The sequence below is a fragment of the Geotrypetes seraphini genome, chromosome 4 (genome assembly GCF_902459505.1).
Source record: "Geotrypetes seraphini chromosome 4, aGeoSer1.1, whole genome shotgun sequence".
Lineage (NCBI taxonomy): Eukaryota > Metazoa > Chordata > Amphibia > Gymnophiona > Dermophiidae > Geotrypetes > Geotrypetes seraphini.
The window spans coordinates 189,417,052-189,441,952 of NC_047087.1; the positions used below are offsets into that span (position 1 = coordinate 189,417,052).

Below are 24,901 nucleotides of genomic sequence, written 5' to 3' on the forward strand. Positions count from 1 at the left end.
GGAGGCACACTGCAGCGCAGAAGAGTAGGGGTGCATGGCATGGCACAGTGATGCCAGGCACCAGTGCCCCGGGCGCCAACCTCCCTAGCTACGCCACTGACCCTCAAGTATCACAGTTAAATTCGGAGTAGGTAAAATACTCGAGTACCTGATTACTATTCAGTTTATTATAAACCACTTTGGGTGAATCTCTTCATGAAAAGGCAGTTAATAAATCCAAATAAATAAATATGAAACTGTTACAATGCACCCCAGTGAAAAAAAAGGGGAAGAACCAGTCTCCACGCCTCAAGACAAAGCAAACAAACAGCAGGTATGGCCAAAAGAGACAAATAATAATGGACGACTAAAACACAATGGAAAGGTCCAATGCACTTCAATTTAGACATGCTTTGCTTATAACAGACTTTGATGGGGAAGAAAATGTCACATCTATCTACTTGGTAGGTCTCTGGCGTTACCTTTCTATTGGGATTATACTAAAACCACATTCAATTTCCTTTTCTCCCATCTTTTTTACAAGTTGCATCAAAGGCACCAGGTGCAAGACATAGGTATAGTGAGAGCTATCTCCCATTGCAATCAGGCTGAGACTCTAGATGAGACCTAAATATGAGGAGAGATATTTCTACATCCCACAATTAATCTGTACCACATCCCATAGTTAAACTGTGACACCTAATGAAACTGAAGTGTAGTTATATCCCCACAGAATGGTACAATCATCAGGAAGGCCTGGTTCACAAGTAAAGATATGAGACTGTGCCTTCCACCTTTATACTAGGACAGCAGCATAGCAAATAGCCCAAGGGAGATAAGACAGGAAAGTGAAAGTTTAGTGGCACTCAGCATGCCTGTTTTGAGGGGTCTTTTTAGAAGGTCATTAATGAATAAGCATGAAAAATATAATGCTTCCATGATATATAAATTTATCATGTACATATTTACTGAGGATATCCTGAAATCTCCCCCCTCCCCCCACAAACACACATTTTGGCCATCAAGGACTACAGTGGGACACCTGTGTCATAGGTATAACACTTGGATATGGGAAAATATAAACCCCCCCCCCTCCATTATGATTGGTCTAAAACTCTCAGTGTTTCTGAAGCCAGTCTTGAGCTTGGCTGCATATAGCTTGAATTATAAGTCTTATTATAGGTTGGGGAATAGTTTAGTGGTTCTCAATCTGGGGGAGAAGGGAAGTGCAACCCTTACATGGGATACAGAAAGGCTGTGAAGACAAAATAGATCTATCATTTTTCCAAAGGAACTATTGAAATTACTAGCAGTTATTTTCCTATCATCTATGAACAGAAGAATTTTCAGCAAATGGCTGAGAGAAAGTTCTCTGACCTCATAGAAACATGATGGCAGATAAAGGCTGCCCATCCGCAGTAACCATTATCTCTTCCTCTCTAAGAGATCCCACGTGCCTATCCCACGCCTTCTTGAATTCAAAGTCTCTGTCTCCACCACTTCTTCCGGGAGACTGTTCCAAGCATCTACCACCCTTTCTGTAAAAAAGTATTTCCTTAGATTACTCCTGAGCCTAACACCTCTTAACTTCATCCTGTGCCCTCTTATTCCAGAGTTCCATTCAAATGAAAGAGACTAGACTCATGCACATTTATGCCACATAGGTATTTACTAAAGAAGGTCTTAAAGCATTTATTAAATATTCAGGCTAGCAGACCTCAGAAGTACCCTACTGTATGTCTATCATCTTCAAAGAACATACAGATCAATTGGCACCCATGGTCGTCATAGGCCTCTATAGCATTTTTTCAGTTTTTATATATATAAGTATAAATATTTGAAATATCAAAAAGTACTCATCTTTCATCTATGCGGGTGGGGGTAGGCACTCCGACATAGACTATGTTTCGCCCCAAATGGGCTGTATCAAGGAAAATCCCCTTATATCCAACGGCTCATGCTTCCGGCATGACACAGCCCATTTGGGGCGAAACATAGTCTATGTCGGAGTGCCTACCCCCACCCGCGTAGATGAAAGATGAGTACTTTTTGATATTTCAAATATTTATACTTATATATAAAAACTGAAAAAATGCTATAGAGGCCTATGACAACCATGGGTGCCAATTGATCTGTATGTTCTTTGAAGATGATAGACATACAGTAGGGTACTTCTGAGGTCTGCTAGCCTGAATATTTAATAAATGCTTTAAGACCTTCTTTAGTTAATGTTCTAGTGCTTTATATTTAAAGAGGTCTAAAATACTCGAGCCTGATACAGTGGACATAGGTATTTAAACATCTATCATTTGTCCTTTCTTCCGCCTTTCCTCTAAAGGAGAGGTTCTTAACCCTGTCCTGGGGGAGCCCCAGCCAATTGGGTTTTCATGATATCCCTGCTCTAAAGCATACATATTGAGATCTTTAAGGCTGTCCCCATATGCCTAATGACGAAGACCATGCACCTTTTTAGTAGCCTTCTTCTGGACCATCCTTTTTATATCTTTTTGAAGCTGTGGTCTCCAGAATTGTATACAATATTCTAAATGAGGCCTCATCAGAGTCTTATGCAGGATCATCAATACTTTTTTTCTACTGGCCATACTTCTTCCTATGCACCTTAGCATCCTTCTAGCTTTCGCCATTCACTTTTCAACCTGTTTGGTTACCTTAAGATCATGACATACAATCACACCCAAGTCCAACTCTTCTGCCATGCGCATAATTTCTTCACTCCCTAAACCATTCCGTGCCTTTGGATTTTTGCAGCCCAAATGCATAACCTTGCATTTCTTAGCATAAAATTTTAGCTGCCAAATTTCATGTCTTCATGTTATTCACACTATCCGGGGTGTCTACTCTATTGCTGATTTTGGTATCATCCGCAAAGAGGTAAATCTTACCCGACAGCCCTTCAACAATATCGCTTATAAAAATGTTAAAAAGAATTGGCCCAAGAACAGAATCTTGAGGCATACTGGTAACATCCCTTTCCTCAAAGCGATCTCCATTAACCACTACTCTCTGTTATCTTCCCCTTAACCAGTTCCTGACCCAGCTCTTCACTTTGAGACCCATCCCAAAAGCACTCAGTTTATTTATTTATTTATTAGACGTCTGTGTGAAACACTGTCAAAGGCTTTGCTAAAATCTAAATACACCACATCTAGCACACACCCTCTATCCAATTCTCTGGTCACCCAGTCAAAGAAATTGAGCAGATTTGTCTGACAAGACCTACCTCTAGTGAATCCATGTTGTCTCCAGTCCTATAATCCACCCGATTCCAGAAATTTCACCACTCTCTGTTTTAAAAGCATTTCCATTAATTTGCTTACCACAGATGTCAGACTTACTGACCTGTAATTCCCAATTTCTACCTTACTACCACTTTTGTGTAATTGGACCACATCCGCCCTTCTCTAGTCCTCTGGCACCACTCCCAACTCTAGAGAAGCTTTGAAGGTCAGTCAGTGGAGCCACCAGAATTTCTCTAAGTTTCTTCAGCACCCTCGGATGTACACCATCTGGCCCCATTGCTTTGTCTACCTTTAATTTAGCTAGCTCTTCACGAACACAATCCTATGAAAATCAATCAGGGTCTACCACTCCTCCATCCCTATTCATGTTTGTCTTCTGCTGTCCTGCTCCCAGATCTTCAGCCGTGAACACAGAACAAAAATATTTGTTAAGCAATTCAGCCTTTTCTTTATCAGCTTCTACATATTCCTCTCCTTCACTTTTGAGTCTCACAATGCCACTTTTGAACTTCTTCCTATCTGATATATCTAAAAAAAAAAAAAATTGTCATCTCCCCGTTTTACTGTGCCAGCTATTTTTTCTTGTATCTTTGCTTTCCTGATTACTCAACCAGCCTCTCTTAACTTTTCCAGATATTTTTGCCTGTCTTCCTCTTTCTGTGAACTTTTGTAGTTTATGAAAACTAACCTCTTATTCCTTACCTTCTCAGCCACTGGTTTTGAAAACCAAAATAGCCTTCTTTTCCTCTCTTCCAACTACTTTTACTTACTTGCCTCACAAAAAGATTTGTCACCCATACAATAACTCGTTTCAAGTTTGCCCACTGCATTTCTACTCCTTCCAAACGTACCCATCCAGATAATTCCTTGATGTAATCCCCCATCTGAACAAAGTTAGGGTTTTATTAAAAAAGTCTAGAACCTTTACTTTTGAATGAGCCCTCTCTATACCCGTCTCAGTATTAAACCGTACCATGCAGTGATCACTAGATGTCAGATGATCACCCACTGTAACATCAGAAACACTTTCCCCATCTATAAGCACTAAGTCCAGTATGACCCCAACCCACATAGGTTCCATTACCAACTGCTGGAACAGTTCTCCTTGTAGAGAATTCAGGATCTTCCTACTTCTACAATAGGGATAACCCAATCAACATCCGACATGTTAAAATCACCTTTTAGTAAAACTTCCCTTTTTTAGATATATTCTGAATGTCTACTATTAAATCTCTGTCCACTTCTTCCATCTGTGAAGGAGGCCTGTATATCACACCACTGTAAATATATTTTCCATTTCCTTTTTCCAAATTGATCTACAGTGCATCTTACTTGCCCTGTAGATCCTGCAATTGTGTGGCTTTAATATGATCATTAACATATAACGCTACTCCCCCTCCTTTTCTTCCTACCCTGTCTTTCCTGAACAGATTATAGTATGGCATGCTTCTCAGTCTTGCCACCTGCTCTCTCAGTTCCTTTACTTTCTTAATGAAGTATTCAAGCTGAAGACAGCTTGCACATGGAACTACTCCCTCTGCTTGGGTAACATTTTCTGTCTGCACAGAGATAAAATCTGTAACCTGAGCAGCAGCTTTCGTGGCACGATGTTTCCCAGCCATACTGTGGTTGCAGAAGTACTTACACCTATAAGAAAAAAGAAAGTACAGAAAAATTCTACCAAAGCAATGCCCTGTTTCTGGTTGGCTGAAGAGCCAAAAAAAGTCCATCCTGGGGTGGGCGGGTAGGAATTAACCTCAAGGGTCACTTGTGGAGTCTGATCTCTAAGAAAATCCTCAGAGTTCAGTCTCAAGCTAAGAGGCTGAAACCAGCCAGTGGTTTCTCCTCAAGCAGCAATTTTAGTTAGAGTGAGAGAATTCACACCCCCATGAAATATAGCGCACTTGGCCTGATCTTAAGAGTTTTTCAGGCCTCTCTCCTACTTATTACTCTCCAAAGTTTTCAAAAAGGACCTAAACAGATCCAAAGCAGCCTTTTAGTCAACAGCTCTCTTCTCAAGCAATATATGCAAATTATATATGCAATTCATAGGTTGCTGTGAATCTTTCATGGTGAGCCTCTACAACCTCTCTCTTAGAACCAGGCTTACTGAGGGTTAGGCACTAGGCCAGCATTCTTCCCCTCAAGGGTCACCTGTGGAGTCTGATCTCTAAGAAAGTCCTCAGTGCCACTTCTGCTCTCATGTCTGCTGGAAAAAGCAGAGATCCATAACACTACAAAGACAGTCTGCCTTGGCAGAAGAGATAAATGAAGCCAGCCCAGATTGTTAGCCGAAGAGAATTTTCTTTCCCATTCCACTATTGTGACACCCTCAGAAATAAGTGCAAAAAATAAGATAGATGGAATGATTGAAGAGGGCAATGCCAGTGAATGCAATTTAAGAAACATATATCCTGCTTGGTTTATAGATGAATAATCTCCTATCCACTCCAGGCCTGAGCAAGAGGGCATAACGGGAAGCAGATGGGCCATCATGTAACTGATAAGGCTCCCAGGGTTTCCACTGGCAGGAAGGAAGGCTTGCTCCAAGGCCTTTAAGATGTATGCCATTCTCTGGGGTACCATTTGGCATAGTTTCAAAAATAAAAACATGTCTACTGTGATCTTGAATGGCAATCAGTTGACAGAAAATCTATTTCCTTTCAATAATATATATGTAATAAATTCAGTCACATGAACAGGTCCCAAGCATGCAGGGGTTTCTTCCGACTTCACAGCTTCTTCAGGCTACTCTCATGGAATCTATTATATACATAAATAGAGAAAGAATCCCTGATAGGTGCCAAGGTTAACTTGAGACTCTCTTCCACTCCTGAATTCCTCTAAGAATAGGGATCCTCTGAAGAAGAATATGATCCATCTCACATTTGTGGCTCAATACTGATTCACCCTGGTAGAAATTTTATGGTCACTCTCCTGGGCATAGGACCACTTCAGCAGCAGATGTGAAGCATCTGGAGCTTGTCCTTTCACATCTCCCACTTTAAACACACTGGTAAGAAAACTCAACTAAAGCAAAGAGCATGGACAGCTGCCCCAAGCACCACACTCTCTCAAAGGCTCAGACCTTGAGCTTTGAATTACTGCAAAGACAGTCTAAACTTTTTGTGTTCTTGATTTTTTTTTCCTTCTCTTAAGCATCAGCCATCATCTATTGTGGTGTATCTGACTAAACAAAAAACAGCAAAGGAATATATTTATCCAAGGTGATGCTTATAAATCACTGTTGTACTAATCACCTTTGTTTAACTTCAAACTCTGATTACAATACAAGCTGATGTGGTTAAGTGAACACTCAGACCCGCAGCTGAGGTCCAGTGAAACAAATTCACGGAGCAGCTGTTAAGGAGACCATCATTGTTGTTCACAGTCTCCTCCACCAAACAAAGACTAAATAACCACACATAAACTTGAAGAAAATAAAATAATAAATTTAACAGCGACTTAACTTTGAATGGTGTGGATGGTACACATAACTGCTCCGGGCTCCTATGGAGAAGGTATATAGACGACGTCTTCTTCTTGTGGAATGGGGAGTGTGACGAATTGGAAGAATTCCTAAAAGAGTTGAATCAGGCAGATCCTAACATAACTCTTACTCATGAAGCAAGTAGTGATAGGATATCCTTTTTGGATATCCAAGTAGTAAAATCTCAGATCAACTCTCAAGTGTGTTATGATACTACTTTGTATAGGAAACCGTCCGATCGGAACACTCTCCTACACTATCATAGTCATCATCCAAAACTCCTCAGGGATAGTATCCCGGTGGGACAATTTTTAAGGTTGCGGAGGATCTGCTCTGACGAGTGGGACTTTCAGCAGCAGGCCACGCTTTTATACACAAAGTTTATGGAGAGAGGTTACCCTCCCCGGGTAGTCAAACGGGCATGGAAGAGAGCCCGCAACTGTCAGCGGGAGTGGCTATTTCATCCCCAACAAAGGGAGAATAGTGGGGCCGTGGTATGTGTATTGCCTTATTCCAATCGAAGTCAACAAATTAGAAAAATCATTCTGAAACACTGGCCAGTGCTGCAGGTACATGAGAGCTTGAATGACATCCCTTTATTTGCCCACACTAGGGGCCGGAATTTAGGTCAGATTTTGAAACATCGTGACCCTGTCCAACAGAACAGAGAGGGTCCTCACGTACGTTGCCATCAGTGTGTGTATTGCCCTCATGTTCTCAACACTGACCGAGTGATAATTCCTCAAACAGGGGGCAAGAAATTCTATCTAAGAACAGGCACTAATTGTTTGTCATCTGCAGTAATATATTGTATTATTTGCCCTTGTATGCTATATTATATAGGACATACTCGGCGTGCTATTAAAATTCGCATTGCCGAACATTTGAGCAACATAAGATGTAAATGTGTTACTGCCCCCCTAGTTAGCCATTGGATTGAACAACAGCACTCCATTGAGGAATTACAATATACTGTTCTTATGTGTGCTCATAAAAAATCTGGAAATATTACCCAACATCTTCTCTACTTAGAGCAGAAGTTTATATTCCAATGGCATACCTTGGCCCCCACAGGATTAAATAATGATATTGAATGGTTTCAATTATAACTTTTCACTCATGATGTAAGGAGTGATGACACAGCAGGTAGCAAAAGGGGAGTGTATTTAAAGCGTGGCTAGCGAGACGTTTCTCCTGCTGTGTCCAGAGTTCTAGGGGGGGTGTTGGGAGGTCTATTATGGGTGTGTTTTGGGAGGTGTTTGGGCCTGCTTAACTTGGATATCTTGCGATAAAAATCAAACCTTTTCCAAGACATCCTGTACAGAACTTAAGACGTTCAGAGCTAGACCTGTTTTAGGAGCATCTAAATACCAAAAAGGTGCCCAAACTCAATAGATGATCACTAGATACATTCAGGTATGACTCCTCCACACTCCCTTACTGTTCACTAACCCCCTCCTATTAACCCCTACCCTCACAAATGTCTGTAGAACAGCAGCATTTAGTATGGGAAAGCCTAGTAGAGCCATAGAGAGGAGGACCCAGGCTCATAATGTACTCTAACCATAACATCTATGGTGTTAAGTATGATCCCATCAAAACCCACCAAAACTCTACTATACTGCCATGTAGGTAGACAGGTAGATATAGTAGGTTCCATTAATTAGGGTCTGTTTTAATTTCTGTATTGCAATTCATACTCTTCCTTTATGTTCTTTTTTGATGTTTATCCTTTTTCTAGTAATCCTCCTTTTTTCTAGCAATCCACCTAACTTTTAATATGTGTTTGGAACAATTCACTTTAACTAGCATTCACTTATTTCAGTTCGGCTAGCTTCCTTCCCCCCCCCCCCCCTCTTTCTTTTTATTTTGTGGCACAATCCAGATAAGGAATATAAAAATACTGCTAATTAAGAGAAAAAAACCAAAAGAGGGTCATCCAGTAAACAATATGGAATACATCCAGTGAAAGTTAGAGGGAAAATGAAAGCTGAGAAGAACGAAATCTAGAAGAAATCAAAGACCCATGACATCCTTGAAAAGTGCAGTATAAAAGAACTGTGCAGGTTTAACAGAACAGAAGCAGAAATCAAAATAAAAACCAAAGTAAAAAACGAGTGAGAAGCACTTACCAATTATGTGGTGAGCCGGAAGTGAGACACTGCTTGCATCCACAATCCTCAGACTCCTCGGCATAAGGCTGTGCCTTGATAGGTAGAACAAGGGCTGAAGGGAATCAGTTCAGTGATTCAGAATTCATTGCAAGCTTATCTTTGCTGCTTTGGATTGGAGAGGCAAGCAGTTTTTCTGCTAAAAAATGCAACTGCTCTGTTACATTTGCTGAGAATCTTATTGATGTGCTAAATAAATATTGGTAGAAGAAATGATTGCCAAGTAAATTGAGTGAGTATATCTACTTCTTTCAGGGAATATTTGGGCCCTTTCCCCACCAATGACAATGGAAGCTGAAGCAACAGTTATTGAGTGTACTATTATATTTGTTGGCACATGCAATTTGTGCTACTGTGGGATATTCTAAATGTCGGCATCTCCAGCAATCTTTTTTAACTGCTGTTTGCTGTGGCTGAAGACAACCTCATCATAACTTTTCCGCTGAGCTTGTTTTGAAATCTGCCATAGGGCATTTGTATGCTATTGTGAGCTTGCCTGCTGCAATCAGTGTGGAAGCCACTGCTAGATTACCTCTCAGCATCTGAGGCAATCTTGTCAAGTGCTATTTCCCATGCTGTGCTGAGCTGCCAAAGACGAACACCAAAAAAGGCTTCTCCCAAGAGCAATTCCTCCAAATGAGTTAGTTTTGTACACAAGAAACCAACACAAAGGACGAAGGCTGTGGAATCGATGATCTTGATGCTAAAGTTTATTAAAAAGTTTTCACATAAAGGGTGCAGTTTAATAAAGCAATTCAATAATACACAGTAAAAATATATGGTGTGGACCTGACGCGGTCCATGTTTTGGTCACAGAAGACCTTCTTCTGGGGTACGACCTGATGTAACCACAAAACTTAATATGCTGTGAGGCAATCAAAGTACTGTGCATGTGAGAGCACTTAAGTAACAAGCATGGGCACCAAGAAGCACACCAAAAGTGGCTTATTCCAAGAGCAATTCCTCCAAATGAGTTAGTTTTGTACATACCAGGATAGGAAGGAACCTCACTCCTATGCAAAGATATGTGGAGTATGATCTCAGTCTCTCAAATTTACTGCTAATGCTCACCATAAAACTTGTGCCAGAGAACTTCCTTTTGGAGTTCATAAGATGTACCTCAAGGAACTGTTTTATCAGCAATTTTGTTTAACATTTATGTGGCATCATCGGAGAAAGTATTTGAACAATTGTAGGTCTCATACAGGCAATATGCTGATGATGTGTTATTCTTATTCCCATTACATAAGTGGGGGATGGATTTGCAACAGTCCATAAATCATTACATGTTTAAGATAGAAGATTGGACAAGAAAGCATGGTTTACGCTTAAATGTGGGGAAAACAAGAGGTACTATTTGTTGGAAGGAGTGGGGAAATGATGTGGCCTGATTCCTTGTTTTGGGGTGACACTACCTGTGAGGAAAGAAATGACTGTTCTGGGGGCTGTTTTGGATTCAGGCCTGACCAAAAAGCTGCAAATAGTTAAGACTGTTAAGGCATGTGTTTTAACCAATTTCATATGCTCCATTGTTTGAAAATCAGAAAGCAAGATCAACGATTTCAGACTGTTGTGCAGGGGATGGTTCTGTCAAGGTTAGACTATTGTAACGCTCTCTGTCTTGGAATTTTGAAAACAAGAGGGAGAGTGTTGCAATTGGTACAAAATGCCGCAACTAGGTTAGTGATGTTAGTTGACAGGATGGCACATATTATGCCAATTCTGAAGCAATTAAATTAGTTACCAGTTGTATTTCGAGTGCAACAAAGTTGTTACTGTGGTCTACCAGACTATCAACCATCAGACACCATGGTACTTTCGACACATTGTGGCACTCTATAAGCCTAATAGATCTTTACGATCTGAAAATCAAAAGCTATTAATTCCAATAGCACAGGGAAATTATGCAGAAACTAGAACAATGACTTTCTGTATTGCTGGTATAAAAAATGTGGAATGCTGTGGTGGGCCAATTGCAACTATTTATAAATCGGTTTCAGTTTAAGAAACAGTTAAAAACTCAACTGTTTGTTGCTGTATTTTTGTGATCTATTAGTAGATATTTGAAGAAAAGAATCTGTTTAATCATGTTTGCTATTGCAATCTTGTGATTTCTTAGGTGGCATTTGAAGATAAAAAATTGTTTAATTATGTACATTTTATGACATGTTTATTTTTATCTTATGTATGTTTTAATTGATGTAAACTATTTAGTTTTTTTGTAAATGGTATAAAAAAAAGTTTTAAATAAATAAAATATATGCAACCTATGCAGGTGCACTTGGAAATTCTTGGAAAACAATGGGGAATATTTCTGTATCTTTCTACCACATTTTCTTAGTCTTGGATTGCATTTCTTGGTACTGTGTAAACTCGAATATAAACCAAGATATTTGGATCAAAATATGGCAAAAATGGTTTATATTCAAGTTGGCACCCACTCGCCCCCCTCCAGAACCTGTTGCAGGTCTCCCCTGGGCCTGCTGTTAGCCCTGGTGGTCCAGCGGTGAGCCAGGACAGGAGGGATCCCTCCTGCCTCCTGTACCAGCCAAATCTAAAACATCCCACCTCCCAAATGTCTAGAATGCCTACCTTGAAAGCCCTGGTAATCCAATGGTGAATCGAGGCAGGAGTGATCTTCCTACTCTCCTGCCCCATGTGAGCCACTATCTAAAATGGCTGCCACAAGTTCTTGCAAGTTCCTTTATAGAGAATGACACAGGGACAAATTTTTCTTCATCCCCGCAGGAACTCATTTTCCCATCCTGTTGAATTCTTTTCCAATCCCTGCCCTATTCCTGCAAGCTCTGTCATCATCTGCACAAGCCTCAAACACTTTTGAATCATAAGTGTTGAGGCTTGAGCGGTTAAGGCTCACTGCTAGACTACCAGGACTTACAGCAGGCCTGTAGAGAGGCCTGCAAGGCATCAGGAGAGGGAGGGAAGGAGTGGGGACAGGGTGCAGAATCTGGCAGGGAATGGGAGAGGGTCTGGGTGTAGAGCCCAGCAGGACAGGGAGGGAGGGGGGCTAGGTGGAGAACCTGTCAGGGCAAGACACTTGAATATAAACCCTCAGTTTATATTCGAGTTAACTCCCCCCTTCCACCATCCATTTTTAGAAGAAAAAAAGGTTACCTCAGTTTATATTTGGATCGGTTTATATTAAAGTATATATGGTACTTGAGGATCTTCTTTCTTTCTCTGTCTCTCTCTCGCCACACAATTCATAGAGTAATTGCTTGGGACTGACACCTCTATGATCAATACCATTCTAGTATTTTTCTCTTTTACTACTAATATGCTGTGTATCTAGTATTCCTTTAATTCTTCCTCTTCTCCTCTGCATCTTGAGCTGAATGAGGGTATATATCAATACATAGGTTTAATTTCTGTTATAGCTGGTATGAGAAGATATGAATCAATCAGACAGACAAAAAAAGAAAAAAACAAGGCAAAGCAATAGTCTCACAGGTAAATGCAGCAGCAAAAGGAGAGAGGACCAATAAAAAGAAGTCAAGATTTGTAACAGAGTAGATACCGAAGAGGGAGTGGAAAATATGAAAAAGGATCTGCAAAAGTTAGAGAAATGGTCTAATACCTGGCAACTAAAATTCAATGCAAAGAAATGCAGAGTAAATGCATTTGTGGATTAATAATCGGAAGGAACCATATATGCTGGGAGGTGAGAAGCTGATATGCACAGACGGGGAGAGGGACCTTGGGGTGATAGTGTCTGAAATTCTAAAGGCAAAAAAACAGTGTGACAAGGTGGTGGCTGCTGCCAGAAGGATGCTGGGCTGTATAAAGAGAGGCATAGCCAGTAGAAGGAAGAATGTGTTGATGCCCCTGTACAGGTCATTGGTAAGGCCCCACTTGGAGTATTGTGTTCAGTTTTGGAGACCGTATCTAGTGAAGGACGTAAGAAGACTTGAAGCGATCCAGAGGAGGGCGACGAAAATGATAGGAGGCTTGCGCCAGAAGACATATGAGGAGAGACTGGAAACCCTGAATATGTATACCCTAGAGCAGGGGTGTCAAAGTCCCTCCTCGAGGGCCAGAATCCAGTCGGGTTTTCTGGATTTCCCCAATGAATATGCATTGAAAGCAGTGCATGCAAATAGATCTCATGCAGATTCATTGGGGAAATCCTGAAAACCCGACTGGATTCTGGCCCTCGAGGACCGACTTTGACACCTGTGCCCTAGAGGAAAGGAGGGAACGGGGAGATATGATTCAGACATTCAAATACTTTGAGGGTATTAACATAGAACAAAATCTTTTCCAGAGAAAGGAAAATGATAAAACCAGAGGACATAATTTGAGGTTGAGGGGTGGTAGATTCAAGAGCAATGTTAGGAAGTTCTACTTTACAGAGAGGGTGATGGATGTCTGAAATGCGCTCCCGAGAGAGGTGGTGGAGAATAAAACTGTGACTGAGTTCAAAGAAGCATGGGATGAACACAGAGGATCTAGAATCACAAAATAATAGTAAATATTGAACTAAGGCCAGTACTGGGCAGACTTGCACTGTCTGTGTCTATGTATGGCTGTTTGGTGGGGGATGGGCTGGGGAGGGCTTCAATGGCTGGGAGGGTTTAGATGGGATGGAGTAGGTTTTAACGGAGATTTTGGCAGTTGAAACTCAAGCACAGTACCGGGTAGAGCTTTGGATTCTTGCCCAGAAATAGCTAAGAAGAAAAAATTTAAATTGAATCAGGTTGGGCAGACTGGATGGACCATTCGGGTTTTTATCTGCCGTCATCTACTATATTACTATATATGTTACTATGTAAAAGCCACATCATTTTATTAATAATCATACTATAATAACAGAGGACTCTGAAAATTTTAGGCAAGTTAAATCCCCTACATTATCACCTGTCTGGGGGGGGTGGGGTTTGGGGGGGGTTAATCTGCATGTCCTTCTCAGGTTTCCAACAATACATCAATATACCCTCACATAGAGCTGGACATACCTTAGGCTTGTCATTTTTACCTGATGGTTTCAGTAGGAGAGATATTTTGACTCATCTAAGAATCATTAATGCCTCATTGTCAGAATATTGCCACTTTGTTTTATTTTTTTAATTTTCTTCTTTCCCAATCTAAAGTTGAATGCCTCAATTAGATGTAGATTTTTTCACCATCATTCTAAAATTAATCCTGATCTTTTCATCTTCATAGGTACATCTCTGTAAAATGTATGGGAGGAGGGGGGAAGATTGGCCCCTGTAATCCCTGAAGCAGCAAAATGCTGGACTGAATCTTTATTTGAAGCAGATAAAATCATTAGAAACAAAAATATAATTTTTTTTTCACTGTAATTTCTGCATTGCAAAGAGCTGAGTGTGACTCATTCATAGGGGGCTTTTATGCCTATGAAGTAATTGACCATATAGCCTTGATAAATTTACTGATGGAAGTGGAGCCCTGAGGCTTTTTCCTCCATTTTAGTGTTTAATTTTCACTTTAGCTCTGTCTCTGCGATGTGGTATTAGGAATAATAAATGAGGTTCAATTAGCAGGCCCTGTCTAGCATGCTTTTTTATGCTATTGGAAGAGTTTTGTTGATAGACTGCTCATTTATTCTTTCCCTCCTCTTTAGTTGTTATATTACAAGTTTGTTACTCATAATGATGAATCATCCTGAAAATCAATGCCTTGTCTGCTATCTATTATTAAATATGCCCTTTTGGTCACTTTATAGAAATCAACAATGTTGGCTCTATGCACATTCTGAAATATTTATCATTTTTAAAAAGGTGAACGAACCAATAATCTCTAGGCAGCTGACATCCAGTCTCTAAAAATACTGACAAAAGTTGTTTTTCTTCTTTGTAGTTATTTATCATTTATTTTAGTGTATCTGAATTCAAGAAAGCATGGGACAAGTACATTAGATCTCTAAGGAAAAGGAGGAAATAGTAGATGGCATGGTAAAACAAGCTAGAGAGGCCATATGATCTTTATCTGCCTTCATTTTTCTCTTTCTCTGCTTTTAAGTGAAATTGTGATTTATATACATCATTTATAAAGTGCATGAATACAACTGAACACTTACACATGCTCCCAAGCAGGTGTAAATACCTACAACTTCAATCTAGCCACCTTTTCTAGATTTAAGTGGTGTAGTAAGAGGGTGGCGGTCTGCTCCAGGTGCCATCTTGGTGGGGGTGCTGGCACCCATCCTCCTCTCCAGCTGCCCCCCGCTCCTTCCCCGCCTCCCCACTACCGCACGCAAGTGCCTCTTCCCTCAAATCTCTTTAATTTTCCTGGCGTGAGCAGCAACCCTAACCTGCTGCTCGCACCAGCATCTGCTCTTCCTCTGATGTCACTTCCTAGGTATGGGTCCAGGAAGTAGCATTAGAGGAAGAGCCAACGCTGGCACGAACAGTAGGTTGGGGTTGCTGCTCACCCTGGGAAGGTTGAAGAGGTATGGGAGAAGGGAAGGAGCACACGTGCGACAGGAGGGGTGGGGAAGGCCGGGGGGGGGGGGGCAGAGAAGAGGACAGGGGAGAGGCACCACCACCCTGGGTGCTTCTCACTCTTGCTATGCCACTGCTTACAATTAATATCAAAAAGAGGAAGAGGTGTTGAAAAAAAAAGATTCTCAATAGTCAAAGGAGATTAGGCACGTCATTCTACCAACAATCACTGAAAAGTAAGTGCCTAAATAGATGCCAATGTCTGGTAAACTATATAGTGAATATACAATTAACAAAACTGGCCTCAAAATCCAACAGGATATCACTCGGATATGAGCAACAGCTCAACAGAGTCCTTTCTCTTATCATTGGCCGCTATGCGGAAAAAGGCGGAAAGTAAAAAAACTTCCCAAACTTAAACGTTGGGAGAAAAACCTTTCCAGCCCAAAAACCACATGATAAATCTTTTATCAAAAATAGTATACAGCATCAAATGGAAGAAGTTTGTAAGATAAATCATAAGTACTTAGCAGTCAAGCAGTCCTTGAAGCAAAATGTAGCTGAAGTGTCTACCATTACAGTCTTCGGCTCAAACGATGACTGTAATCCAAAAAGTCTCAAATCTCAACAAGAGATCCTGCAGGGCCTTGTTTCGTGGGTCGCTGTGTCAGGAGACAACCCTCTCCAAAAACCCTATTTAGGCACGTACTTTTCAGTGATTGTTGAAAAAAAAAAGATTGACATGATTGTGAAGGGAAAAAGGGAGGAACTACAATGTATAAAAAATAAGTGGAGGGAGAAGAACAATAGGGAAGCTAATGTGTCCTGGGCATCCGTCCTAAACTGTAGCTTAATTAAAGAGTATGCATCTTTAAAGAGAAAAGTTTTTAAATCTGATTGGAATCTTTCAAAAGAGGTGTAGAGACTTAAGGCAACAGGGAGCTTGCTCCAGAAGGTAGGGCCATGTACAAAAAAGGATTCACAGATATGTTCATGGATAATTTCTTGGTAGGATGGGATGACTAATTGTTTTTGATCAGCTGATCATTGCGTCCTATGGCGGGGCGCACATAAGGGAGAAAGAAAATCCAACGTAGTCTTCAGTAAACAACAGCAAGCAGAAAACAACGAACAGACTGCAGATAATGTACAAGATGCAGGCGTTGTTTATTAATAAATGCAGTAACATATACAACCTTATAGCCAACCAAGGGACCCGACACGGTCCGTGTTTCGGATAACGCGCCTTCCTCAGGGGTCCATGGTGGTAAGGTATAAAGCAAACTGCATAAAAGATAACAAACACATGCCAATGCCATTGTGTAAGACTTGCTTGACCCCATTTGATCGTGATTGGCGTGTGTTTGTTATCTTTTATGCAGTTTGCTTTATACCTTACCACCATGGACCCCTGAGGAAGGCGTGTTATCCGAAACACGGACCGTATCGGGTCCCTTGGTTGGCTATAAGGTTGTATATGTTACTGCATTTATTAATAAACAACGCCTGCATCTTGTACATTATCTGCAGTCTGTTCGTTGTCCTATGGTGGGGAGCCATAAGGTGTAAGTAGACAAGAAAGATATAATGATTTATCTGTCTGAAGAATTTTGTAAACAAGTAATAATGTTTTATATGTTATTCTATGGGGAATAGGGAGCCTATGGGATTCCTTTAGAAATCGGGTGATATGATCACAATTATATCAATCAGATGGTGATATTTTGGATGATTTGAAGTCTATATAGCTCCTTATTCCTGACACCTGCAAAAAGGGAATATAAGTATTCTAACTGTTGAATTACTAATGAGCGCATTAAAATTCTGAGTGCAGGAAAAAAATAAATAAATAAATGAGTGGATCAATTTTATTTGCTAGAGTCTGAAAAGGCATCTTTTAACTACCTGTGAAATATGAGCAATGAAGACGAGTTGTGAATCTAGGATACATGTGGAGTTTACAAGAGGAACCATATGCTGCTTAGTGATTGGAATTGGAAGGTCAACTTGGACTTCAGAATCAAATTTGATGGCTTTAGATTTGTCCGGTTTTAATTTTAATTTAAGTTTGACTAGCCAGTTTGTGATGATTGCTAAATTTGTGTTGATGTCAGTGTTCTCGGCTATGTTAATAGAGTTGAGTCTTTGGAGAAACGGAATATCATCAGCATACTGTACACACAGAAAGTGAAACCTAAAGATTGACCTAATATCAATACAGGGGCCAGAAATAGATGGAATAGCGATAAGATTGATCCTTGGGGTATTCCAGTTTTTGGTTTGAAAATTGCTAATGTTGAATTTTGGAAATTTACCTTGTAGGGAAGAGATAAGAGGAGAACCATTCTAATACTGTACCATGTAAACCAATTTCTTCTAATCTTTGAAGGAGAAGTGTGTGATCAATGAGATCTGTCACTTTGTCCCTGATATTTTATTATCAGACAGTAAATAGGTTCCAATTTGATTTTCAAACATAAACAATCAGTTATAAACTTACCCTCCATGAGACTATCTGGTGAGGATGCCCACGGAGTCAGAAATTTTTGGATCTGTTGCAAGAGAGCTATTTAAATACATGTGTCTGAAAATGGAATGAGGGCCTAAGGCTTGTCTGCTTAATTTCACGGTAGAGACACCTGATAGGGATATAGCTTAATTGTTGATTGGCTGCATCCAATTGGGAGACAATGGCTAATTGGAAACAATAACTCTCACCAACATTGGATATGTGGAGGAGGGTGAGTGCACTATAAAGAAACTTAGGGCCTGTTTTACAAATCCGTGCTAGCGGCTGCAGAGCAGTAAAGGCCCTGAAGCCTATAGATATTTAAAGGGCTTCGGGGCTGTTGCCGCGCGGCTTTGTAAAATAGGCCCTTAGTAATAGAAAGTAATCTGGTTCCAAAAAGTCACAGAAATTGTCATTAGACTGTATTGACAAGAATGGTGGTGAGTTACCTCCTGTGAGGGGAAAGGGTGATGAGTGCAAAGCATCAACAGTTATGTGGAGGGGAAGATGGACAGGGGTTTCTATTAAGGAGAAAATTGTTTTTTTGATGACTTTTCTATTCAACATTTTGTGCGTATTTGATGATACTGTTGACTTTATGTATAATCTCATGTTCTTTTTTTAGCCTCAATAAAATAGAAGATTACAAAAACTGATTTTTAAGATTTAACTAGAAAAACAGAGAGAGGTTTAGAATAATATCACTGCCAGTCTCTACTGCTGATGTCCTGCTGAGTTGTTCCCTCTTCCTATCAATCTTTCTAGTCCTCCAAAAGACCTCATCAACATGCAAAAATGTTTGTTTTTTTTTACTAAAATAATTTATACAAATGTTTTTATGCTTCCCTTCCTATACTTTCTTAATCACCAGTTCCCTATTATTTTCTAGGTTGGCTTCTTTGCCCTTCTCTATTTCAGCACAGTAAAATGATATCCCAACTTAAACAATGTGGTGCAGTGGTTAAAGCTACAGCATCAGCACCCTGCTCCTTATGACCCTGGACAAATCACTTAATCTCCCCATTGCCCCAAATACATTAGATCAGTGGTTCCCAACCCTGTCCTGGAGGACCACCAGGCCAATCGGGTTTTCAGGCTAGCCCTAATGAATATGCATGAGAGAGATTTGCATATAATGGAAGTGACAGGCATGCAAATCTGCTCCATGCATATTCATTAGGGCTAGCCCGAAAACCCGATTGGCCTGGTGGTCCTCCAGGACAGGGTTGGGAACCACTGCATTAGATAGATTGTGAGCCTGCCGGGACAGTGTGATCAAGTGATTGGGCCGAGCGATCACTACCATCACTTCTCCGCTCCCCAGGCGCTACCAGTCTTTTTTCCAGTTCAATCTGTTCTTCCGGAGTCATTTAAAACATATACAACCTCCCTGGTCTCTTGGGCCAACTCTTCATTGGTCATTTACACTCAGGCCACCTCTCTAGGCTGCTTCCTTGGGGGTCCTCTGACAGCTCCCAGTAACATTTACCAGTCTCACTGCCAGTCACTTCACAGGTCACTCACCAGTCTCCCTCAGCCTTTGTACCTTCAGCTCTTCCAGCTGCTTTTTGGGCACCGCCGGTTCTTTGCTCCCTGTCCCACTAGTCCTGGATGTTCTTCACCAGTCCCTTTGCTGGTTGTCAAGCCTCTCCTGGTCACCCCCAAACTCTAACAGGCCCTCTGGCTACTTCACTCCTCAGCTTGTCACCACCAGTCTTCCCCACTGGTCTCTCCACCAGTCATGGTCAGCCATAACTCCACCAGTAATCTGGTCCTTCCCCAGACCCACTGGTCACCAGTCATTCCCTGAGGACTGGTTTCTCAGACACTCTCTCTCTGAGGATTTCCTAGTCCCTCAGATGCTCTAATTGGGCCCTCTGCTGGTCATCAAGCCTGAGTGCTCTCCAGTCACTCCAAGCTCTACCAGGTAGGCTAGTGCAAGGTATGGTCTCTCTCTCTCTGCTGCACCATGCCCCCTTTCAGCACCAGTCAGTACTGGTATCAAGGGCTTGCCAGGAGTTAGGCCGAAGCCAGCATTCCTCCTCCCGAGGGTCACCCAGGCTTTTTAAGGGGCTCTCGCTTGTCTCAGCTCCTGGCTCTGGAACTGTCCTTTTTAGCACCTTACTTCACTCAGGGTGAATGAACAGTATAATTTTTAAAACTTTCCTTAAATCTCTTATTTGCCAACTCCTGTTACTCTGTTTTATCTATCAACTGCAGGGGTGTCAAACTCATCACATTAAGGGGCCGAAATCTAAAACACAGGCTAAGTCATGGGCCAGATCCTGCCCGATCTCCACCCAAGACCCCGCTCCCATAATAGTACTAATTGTAATATCATTTTTTTCCATTCATTTTTCATATATACACACAATAGAATCTTCTTAACAACACATAATGGTTAACCACAAAATTAAACTACACACGAACCTTGTGTTTGACACGTGATCTACTGTATATGTTCAATCTTTGCTTACAGCCTACGCTGTCTATTAAAATGTTTTATTGTGTAGTGTCGACATTGTAATGTAGCATATGATGCCATGTATTTTTATCTGAATATTTTTACTGCTATAATTCTCTATTATCTTTCTTTGACTTATTCTTGCTATACATTGCCTTGGGTGAAATTCTTCAAAAAGGTGGTAAATACATCCTAATAAATAAATAAATACACAGCTCATGCCAAAGCTAGTAGAGTATCAAAACAATTGTATGCATCTTTTTGCTAACTCCAAGCAAACAGGAACGCAGAGCCCATCCAAGTTATTAAATTCTTCTAATCTAACTTAATCAAACCTAATTCTGTTTACTTGTGTTCCGCTAAATCCCTTTTGGTTTGTAGCAGAAAACAAAAACAAAAAATTCAACATAGGTAGCAAATTACAGTATTTGCCATATATTCCAGGTTGATTACTCATATCATGTCTGAGCCCTATAAAAATATCATTAAAAAGGCCTCTTTTTATGAAGGCAATTATCGTGGCAGGCCATGGTAATCGCTCCGATGCCCATGGGGATCCAATAGTCATCAGAGTGTTTGCCGCACAGCAGCCACTACTGCACCTTTGTAAAAGGGAGGAATAATAAATAGACAGTCATGAATTCTCAAACTATATGGAAGCTTATTAGATATGCTTGCGGCCTAATAGGAAAAAAACAAAACACTAAAGACTTAAGATCACAAGCTCCTAAGACTATAAAATACAGTACCCACCTATTTTGAGAAGATATCACATAAAACAGTAAAAACATCATGTGCGACAAATAAAAGAGAGAAGAACCAAGCATCCTATTTTTAAAGCTACTGAAAATGTATTGTAATTCCATCTATCTAAGTCTAACCCAAAAAAATCTTCAAAGACTTCAGCGGATCCAGAACACTGCGGCTAGGTTGATCTTTGCAAAAAGTAAATTCGATCATGTTTTCCCCGCTTCTGTCAAAACTTCACTGGCTTCTGGTGATTTCTAGGATTCACTTTAAATGTACCTGCCTAATTTTCAAGATCCTACATGGCATTCTTCCTCCCCTAATTCCACTATCCTAGAATTCTTCGAGACCTGACACTACCAGATCCGTCCACAAACTCAAACTACCTTTCCCCTCGTTAAAAGGCATCATGTATGCAGGTAAATTAGGGAAATCCCTTGTCTTCAAATTCGCTGAGCTTTGGAATAACCTCCCTGTCCTGTTGCTGAACCTAGGCTCATTCCAATTATTTCAAAAGCATCTGAAAACCTGGCTTTTCTCCAAAACGTAAAGCTATCTATTTAAAATGTAAAGCTAGCTATCCTCTTCTTAACCTCTAATTTCTTATTATGTCCTTCCCTCATTTATTGAATTTACCTGTAAACCGTGCCGAGCTCTATCTTTATGGAGATGATGCAGTATACAAACTTAAGGTTTAGTTTAGTATTGTAAATTATGAAAAAGTAGTGTTCCTCTATCAATTTCTTTTGCTCCATGGATCAATTCTGCTACTGTATTCTGAACCAAATTAAGTTTTTATTGTAATCTGAATGATTTTCCAGCATAAAGAGTATTGCAATAGTCCAGATGGGTAAAACTATTGCCCAAGTTAAAATCTGAAATTGTTCTTTATGTAATTAAGAACAATGTTGCAGTTGCTGCATTTTGGCTGACCAAGAGCATTGATCTAGATTTCTATAGTGAGAATGGGATCTAGAATGATTTCTAGCAGCTTTAAAATTGGTTCAAACAGGAAATATAATATCTACTTTAAAATTTGTCTGCGCTCTTAGTTCCACTGGAGGACTTACCCTCCAAAATTAAGTTTTTCCCTGAGTTTTAAAAAATTAGAACTGGAACAGTTTTTCACTAATTTAAAATTTTCTACCACCATCTTTCTGTTTGTAAGCGAACAATAGTTTAGTTTATTAAAAAAATTTCATATCGTACATACTGACTTTCAGAATTGAATGGCATAAAGTCTAAATAAAAAGCGTCAAAAGGAACACCATACAATGAATAGGACAGTAAAACCAGGCACACTTAGGGCTCCTTTTATCAAGGTGCAGTAGGGGTTTAACGCGCGTTAAACTGCCTGCCGCACTAGTCGCTAATGCCTCCATTGATGAGGCATTAGTTTTTTGGCTTGCCACGGGGGTTAGCGCGTGTTGAAATGACCGATGCGCTAACCCCGCTAACACACCTTGATAAAATGAGCCCTTAGTAAAAATTCAATAGAAATATAGTGCTCCAGGAGTGGGACTCTGTACCTAGCCTTGAATTAAGAACAAATGGTCTGATTCTATAAAAGAAACCTACAGTTAGGTGCCTAGATCAGCATGCCTAGCTAATCTAAGTGCTTACTTTAACCTCCTCAGCCCTCCTTTTATGAAGCCACTTTAGGCTTTTTTTTTTACTCACCAACCATGGCGGTATTAGCTCTAACGCTCAAAGGAATTTTATGTGCATCGGAGCTAATACCACCACAGGTGGCAAAAAAAAACAACAAAAAAAAACACCTAATGCAGCCTTGTAAAGGGGGGGTGTTAATTCTTTAGGTTCAATTGGTGCTTTTAATTGAACAGCGCTATTAAAACCAATGTTAAACATTTAATAGGTAAATCCTTGACCGAACAACAATGATCTTTATTCTAGCTTCATGGCCCAAGACCATCTCTTTCAGCTACAATGATCCCCAATCCTTATTTTTCCTCCAACATAGGTCTTACTGGACCCCTATCAAATCCTTTAAATGTGGTATTAGTTTAAATAATTTAAGTTGGTCCTGTAATTCCAATCCGGGTCTCTTAAAACATATTATATTTCAATGCAATAATATTTCTGTTTTCTGGCCTGATGTATGGTTAGAAATTTCTAATATCTTCCACATCTCTGAACCACTAAGGGCCTCTTCTATCAAACCGCTAGCAGTTTTTACTGTGGTGAGCCGCGCTGAATGGCCCGCGCAGCTCCTGATGCTCATAGAGTTCTTATGAGCGTTGGGAGCAGCGCAAGCAATTCAGCGCGGCTCTCTGTGCTAAAAACTACTAGCGCAGTTTGATGGAAGATATCATATGGAAATTCATACCACTCTCTTTTAAGCTATCTCATAAGCAAGCACTTTTATTTGATTTCCTAATAACGATTTATCTATGGTGGAATACCGTATTACTCCATAGAAGATATTGTTTATAAATATTTATCTCCATCTTGTTCTTGTGCTAGTAAATGGAAAATTTTAGCTGATTTTTCAGCATCGCCCTCAGTTTCTGTTTAACTATGTATTGTTATATATTATATAATTGTTCATGATTTTTCAGGTTATAATTTTTTCTTGTTTACTTTGTTGTTCACTATAGTTAACAATTGTACTTAAACCATCTGTTTGGATGGTATTCGTTCTCTATCAGATTGTTATATTTCTTGAATATTATATATCATACACTTTTGTCATACCTTACACTAGATTCCATTTTGAAAATTTTTCAATAAAAATGATTTAAAATAAGAATAATTTTTGGGTAGGCGTCTGCCTGCACCTGCTGAAAAGTAGCCATGTTAGGGGGAAGAGTTTGGGCATTGAATGAGTTAGGTGCTGATATTTTAGACCAAGAAAACCTAGGGTTTGAACTTCAGAGTCCTGAACTGTCCTAAAATGCTTGGTATATCTCCGGTTGACGTCTTTAAAAAATGTATTCTTGAAAAGTTGAAGTTTCCTTCTGAAGCTATGCCTCCAATTAACTAATCTTATTATTTAACTACAAATAATAAAAATAAGACTGAGACAGGGGAAGAACAACCAGGCCCTCAGGATCAATTACAATTACAAGATAATGGTTTAAAAGATATTTCAGCTCTATTGGAGAGATCTTTCTCTGAGACATCTGATTGAGCAACTCTGATTGTCAATTTTGTATTTGAGCAGGATTTAAATGCAATTCTGAGATTCTATTTCAAAACTAATAATTCAATTTTTGGAGGTCAGCGAATTTGGTTATTTCCAGATGTGACAAAATCTACTCAGGAAAGCAGGAAAGACTCTTTAGAAATGAGAAAATAAACTAAGAAGTTGGAAGCTACAATTCATGTTGGCTTATCTGTGTAGATGTGTGATTAAGATATGTTTTCTTTCAATCTGATCATCTGAGGGGTTTTTTGGACCTCAAGAAGCTAACCAGAGGGAATACAATCAGTGACTAGCATGAAGATTTATTTCACAGAGATATTTAAAATCCAACTAAACCTTTTTTGCTTTGACTTTTGAGAAAGATTTTTCTTCTTTGATCTCTATCTTTTCCTTCTCTTCCCCCTTCTGATATGCTGGTCTTATGAGGAGGTAGAGATCTTTAAAATGTTTTTCTTTTTGGATGAAATTCACCCTCTGTGTTTCTTATGCAAATGATTTAACTTGTAATGTAATTTATAATTAATTTTTTTTTAAAAATTACAACCTTTTGTAATGTAATTTATGATTAATTTAAAAAAAATTTATAACCTGGCCTTACCATCATAAGGCTAGAGATTGGATCATCAAAGGTAAAAAGAACTACAACGACTGCACTTAACTTCAAAAAAGGGAATTATGATGCCATGAGGA

The 24,901-nt window shown here is 39.9% G+C and overlaps 1 protein-coding gene across 6 annotated transcripts in view; it reads right to left on the bottom strand.

Annotated features, from left to right (window-relative positions):
• The window catches only part of LRRC20 (leucine rich repeat containing 20), a 368,748-nt gene that overhangs the window by 225,627 nt on the left and 118,220 nt on the right, over nt 1–24,901 (bottom strand). The gene's annotated exons all lie outside the window — the stretch shown is intronic.